This window comes from Setaria italica, chromosome VIII, assembly GCF_000263155.2.
Source record: "Setaria italica strain Yugu1 chromosome VIII, Setaria_italica_v2.0, whole genome shotgun sequence".
Taxonomy (NCBI): Eukaryota; Viridiplantae; Streptophyta; class Magnoliopsida; order Poales; family Poaceae; genus Setaria; species Setaria italica.
In genome coordinates this window covers 40,668,579-40,674,586 of record NC_028457.1, presented here as the reverse complement: position 1 = coordinate 40,674,586, position 6,008 = coordinate 40,668,579, and the positions used below count along the sequence as shown (strand labels likewise).

At 44.3% G+C, this 6,008-nt stretch overlaps 1 long non-coding RNA gene across 1 annotated transcript; it reads left to right on the top strand.

The window, feature by feature from the left end:
* The first annotated feature begins 468 nt into the window (after positions 1–468).
* LOC101781978 lies at positions 469–3,398 on the top strand. The gene is made up of 3 exons (XR_215742.3): positions 469–1,026; positions 2,565–3,053; positions 3,161–3,398. It is a non-coding gene; the product is annotated as an uncharacterized LOC101781978 (long non-coding RNA).
* The last annotated feature ends 2,610 nt before the right edge of the window (positions 3,399–6,008 follow it).

Below are 6,008 nucleotides of genomic sequence, written 5' to 3'. Positions count from 1 at the left end.
ATTGGGTTATTGGACTTTGATTGTGATTTATATTTGAATTCTAAATTCAAATATGAATCTAAGGCTAACTAAACTAACTACCTTCTCTAACTTGAGCCTCAGCCGCTAACGAGACTAATTCGCTAAACCAGCAAATTAATTACTTGCTAATTGATTTGATTTCAGAAAATAAGCTAATTCATTTGTACTAAATTTTCGAGAGCTCAATTTGAATTATGATGGTATTTTCCAGCTCCTTGAATTAATACCTTGCTATTTAATTCGTTTACGAAAAAATAGTCTAATTCATCTGTATAAAGTCCACAGAATAAATTGCGATTGATTTATTTTGCGGGCTTAAATTGTCTTGACCCAAACTCTAAGCCCATCTATGAGCCCACCTAAAAGCCTAATAACCTACCCCTAACCTTAATCCCCCTCTATAAATAATCTCACCCTCTCTCCCAACTCTCTCTCCTCTCCCGACCCTGCTTCTTTCTTCTTCCTGGTTCCTTCTTCTCTGTACCTTCCTCTAGCGCAAGCAGAAACAAGCAAGCAAAGCAACAGGCGCAGCAGCTAGCATGGCCCCTTCCGATCTTTCTTTCTTCTCCCGCAAGAGCAGCAGAGCAGCGCAGCTCGCCCCTGCGCTTGCTCCCGCGCGTGGCCGCCTGCTCGCCCGTCGCCTGGGCCGCACACCCCTTCTTCCATGCCTGGCAGCGCCACGTCGCCCACCTGCACCTGCGCCTGGCCGCCCGTGCTCGCCTTGGCCCGGTCCTCCTGCGCAGCTACGCCGCATGCCTCTGCTCGCCCTGGCCGCGTGCGCCGCTAGCCCCTGCGTGCGCCCATCCCTTTGCGCCACGCCTGATCAAGGAAGAGAAGAGGAGGGACCGCAGGAGGAGATGGAGCCGGAGCCCGCGAGGAGGAAGACACCGCCGTTGAAGCCGAACCGCGAGCAGCTGGTCGACCACGTGCTGAACCGCAAGTTGCCGCCTCGGTCGCCTACAACCTGTTCGACCAAATGCTCCAACCGATCTGTCAAGCCCCTAGGTGAGCAAAGTCCTTCGTGCCGATAAGTAGCACTGCTATGCAGCAGCCCCGCCGTCGCTTGTGAGCCGGCCTTCGAGCCGTGCGCCCTTTTTCTGCAGGTGCCGCTTGCCTTCGCCGCCGCCACCAAACCTTGCAGCTACGTGCCGTCGTGGACTCGCGTAGTCGAGCGCCCACGGGCGTGCTGTAGCCGTGTCACGGTTGCCGAGTACCACATCTCCGCACATGCGCACCTAGCCTTGCCTTGGACCTAGTTTTGCCGAAGCCTCGCGTTCTTGCCGTTCGTCGGCTATCCTGTTGTTGCCGCTGCCTTGAGCACAGAACCTAGCCAACCCTTGCCGACGTCGTGCTTCCTGCCTGCAAACATGAAGTCCTAGCTGAACCTGCACAAAAACCGTAATGCTAACCTTTAACCTTGTGTCATGCCATGTCCATGCTCTAGTGATCCACCTGCGTACGAACTTACAGGTGGCCTACTCAAACCTGTAGAGCTCGTTAGTGATTAGGCCAAAGACCTTGCAAGCCGTGGCATCATCTGCTTGCTTGTGCTCACATAGGCCATGTGTGTGTTCTAACTCCACCATGAACCTTAGCCATGCTCGCCTGTGTGTAGCATGCTTCCTGTGTCCAGCGTTCGACCTCGCCGCAAACTCGGGACACCGAGAGTTTGCGAGCGCTAACCTTAACAAGCTTCCGCTAACCTTAACCAAGAACCTACCCTTGAGCCTCACCATCACCCAAACCCCACTAGTCCACCTATCTAACCACATAAGCTGAGACTGGTGCAAAAACTAGAACCTTCGGTTTCCAAAAACCGGAACTTCCGGATTATGTTCAGCCCAACCTGTAGTAACTCTCGAAACCTTAGGAAGTCTCAGGTCAAACAAACCTTAAACCTTTTTGTGATGAACCCTACCTTCCTAAGGGCACCCCAAAGCCTTTTTCCAAGAGAAAACCCAAGCGGGAAGACTTGCCCGTGGGAAACCAGAACTTCCTGTTCTGAAACATCCAGTTTTCCCAAACTGGAAAATCTGGTTTTCCAAAGTTAGAGCCTCCGATTTTTACCCTGGAAACCCGATACACCCCTCTACAGCTTAGCCACCGGCCTAAAATCTTTCCAAAGCTACCTATGAACCTCAGAGGCAGTTTGCATCCAGTAAGCAGCTGACCTGGTCCCACATGACTTATGGGGCCCACATAATGACTTGTGGGCTTTGGCTAACCCTTTGACCTCAACCACGGGGCACACATGCTAACATGTGGGGTTCATATGACCGTAGATAGGTTAACGTTACCTAAGCTTATCCACATGTGACAAGCGGCACGTTACGGAGCTAACATAAACCTTTGTATTTTGTTCGAAACAATCAAAATCTTGAAACTGATTCAATATTGGAAAATCAATAATAAACTGATCATAACTTAGAATAGTTTGAAACCAATTTCCTTACTTTACTAAAATCATGTAACACTCGTTAGACTAGCTTTTGGGAGTTATTTGGATCTTCATTTCTTCTCTTTTGGATTTTATTTGCAAATAGGTTCTGGATATTTATTATAATTACGAATCTTGGAACCGAAGGATTTGAAGGATCTCGAAGAACCAAGCTACGTCAGGAGGAGGATGTACAACCTGGCACCTAAGTTGAAGCCAATGGATCTTGAGCTCAAGCCTGGGCACATTATTCATCTTGTTTTTGCTTCCCTGCCAAAAGAATTTGATACTTTTATTGTTAACTACAACATGTAGCCAGAATAGTGGGACATGAAAAAGATGATAGCCATGTGCGTGGAAGAAGAGGACAGAATCAGATCTTCACATGGTGGTTCTTTGAACTATGTGAAGGATAACAAGAAAAAGAATACACATGCTAGCTCCTCTTCCAAGCCACGTGGAAAGGCTCCCATGCAGCAACAGTATCAGCAAAAGCCCTTCACAGTTGACAAAGATTAGTGCCTCCACTGCAAGAAACGGGGGCATTACAAGAAAGATTGCCCCGATTTGTTGAAGTCGATAATGGCGAAGAAAGGTGAGAATATTATCTCATTTGTAAATGAATCCTTGTATACACAGTATTCGAAATCTACTTGGTGGATTGACTCAGGTGCAACTGTTCATGTTGCAAATTCTTTACAGGGATTCTGTTCGACGAGGACTACGCAAAGAAGTGAAAGATGCGTTGAAGTCGCAAATGGAGTCCAAGCAGATGTTGATGGTTTCACACTTCTGCTTAGAGATGTTCTTTATGTTCCTTCATTACACAGAAACTTGATTAGTATTTCACGTTTAGATAAAGATGGTTATGAATGTAATTTTGGACATGGCAAGTGCGCCATTTGGTTTCATAATGCATGTGTTGGCGTCGCTACCCTTCACAATGAGCTTTATTTATTATCGCAGTGTGAAAAAGTAAATTCTATGTGTGATGTGAATGTGAATGTATCCTCATCAGAGAAAGAGATAAAGAAAAGAAAGAGAACTCATGATATATCATCAAAATTATGGCACTGTCGTTTAGGCCATATTTCGAGGGGGAGAATAGAAAGACTAGTTAAGAATGAAATTCTTCCTCAACTAGAGTTCTCAGACTTAGAACAATGCGTAGATTGCATTAAAGGAAAGTACGTAAAGCAAATTAAAAAAGATGCTAAACCTAGCACAGGAGTTTTAGAGATAATCCACACTGATATTTTTGGACCATTTCCTGTTAAAAGCGTGGATGGCTATGACTCATTCATAACATTCACAGACGATTACTCCCGTTATGGCTACATTTATCCAATTAAAGAAAGATCGAAAGCATTGGATAAATTTAAGATATTTAAAGCAGAAGTTGAAAACCAGCATGACAAAAGAATTAAAATAGTAAGATCCGACTGTGGGGGACTACTATGGTCGGCATACCCCATTTGGCCAAGTTCCTGGACCTTTTGCAAGGTTCTTACAGGAAAATGGTGTAGTAGCCCAGTATTCGATGCTGGGCGAGCCTCAGCAAAATGGAGTAGCTGAAAGGCGTAACTGTACACTGATGGATATGGTGCATAGGAAGAGTAGTCCTTCTTGTTACTGCATTAGAAGCATAGACAACATAGATGCTAAGTCCTCACCTTTGCTGTTAAGGGTTTGCTAGTGTTGTGGTACTCTTCGAGCAAATCCAAAATGTCTATGGCAGCGCGCGTCAGCCTCTTAAGCCACAGCTGCACCCACTTCTCCTTGGCCGATCACAAGTCAAGCGATTTTTCACGCGAAATATGCCACTACTGGAAAAAGTGTCTCTAGTACCGGTCAGTAACCCCCTCTAGTGCCGGTTTTGCAATCGGTACTAGAGGGGTGTCCTTTATTACTGGTTAAAATAACCAGTACTAAAGGGTGCTCTTTACTACTGGTTGGGGATACCAACCGGTACTAAAGGGCTTGCCACGCAACGCGGGCAGCTAGCCTCGTTAGTACCTATGGGTATCCCCAACCGGTTCTAATTTTTCCCCTTTTTCTTTTCTTTTTTGTGTTCCTTTAGTCTATATTCATATTTTGTATTTGTTTCCTTTACGTATATATACTAGTTCTAATACACTAATATATGGAAAGTTCTATATATCTATAATATTACATTTGAGATCTTAGAGAGAATTACTTCTGATAATAATTCAAATACATAAGAAAAGTAAGTATTTAAGTTCATATAGCATTACTTATCTTAGAGAGAAGATCAATTACATAAGAAAAATGTTAAATCCATGGATCCCACTGGCCTAGTCCGGCTCGCTTATGAACATATAGACCATAACTGATATCCCAAATCTTAAAGTCTAGAATGTCATCAATATAATTTAGAGCATGAACGAGTGCACTTTCTAGCGATTTATACCAATGTATACTTGGACAACCATAAATCTCAAACAATGGTGTGTCCGTCGCTTCAGATGCCTTGTAGAAAGAGTCTTAGTCTGGCTCATGAAATCTCTATCGCGTGCCGGTAATCCAATGGTGTGTCTATATCCCAAGCTTTCGACTACTTGCTCCAGAATAGCTAGAAAGCTTATTGCCACAAAGCTTCAATTATAGACATCCTAAAAGAAGAAAATAACAAGATCATGAAATTTAAAACATGTAATGTAATTAAAGATAAAAAGATGATTAGATCCATACCGTGTCATGCAGATGATATTGCCTCTCAACAACCGGAATCACATTACTGCTTCCCTCCTCAAGAGCATTTACATTAAAATACGAGTAGTCTCACACGATGTAACCATGACGCTTTAGTTTTCACAGGCATGTTGCCACAGCGGTCATTTCACAATCTGTCGCATCTGTGGATGGTTCACCCGATGTGTCAATTGCAACCATCGGCTTGGGTTGTACTCTTGGTGCTCCTCGAATGGGTATTTGAAAAGAGATGTGCAGGTGTCTAACTGGACCAACTACATCTTGTCGCACTCTAGGAGTGGTACCACCTAGCTCCGCGATAACTTTTCTAAGCCATCTAATACTGTTGAAAGTCTGCATTGTATGTAAGTAGAATTAGAAATTATTCATGTGTAGTACAAAACCAATTAGAAGAAAGAAATAACATTACTATGCCCATAAGTACTCCATTGCTTGGATCTCCTTTTGGCAGGACAATACCGGGAGTAGGGAAGTGAACTCGTGCAGGACGTGACACCTCGAGGATAGGTACAGTTCTAGATGACATTCCTGTAGGACATGCAAGTTCAACAAATGTACGGATTTGAAAACCCATATTAAATTTGACAACATTCTAGCAAATAAATTAGCCGAGACGAACACGGTCTGCAAGTTCAACTAGTATGGATTTTCTAAGTATGTCAATTGTTCTATAACTAGTATGGCGGCGTTCTTGGAGGCCGGACAGACGGTGCTGGCAACGCGCACGCATGAGGAAAACAAAGCTCCGGTTGGAAATGGCTAAGTGTTTACTAGTGAGGAGCATTGAGCACATTTATAGCCCACGTACCCTCTAGTA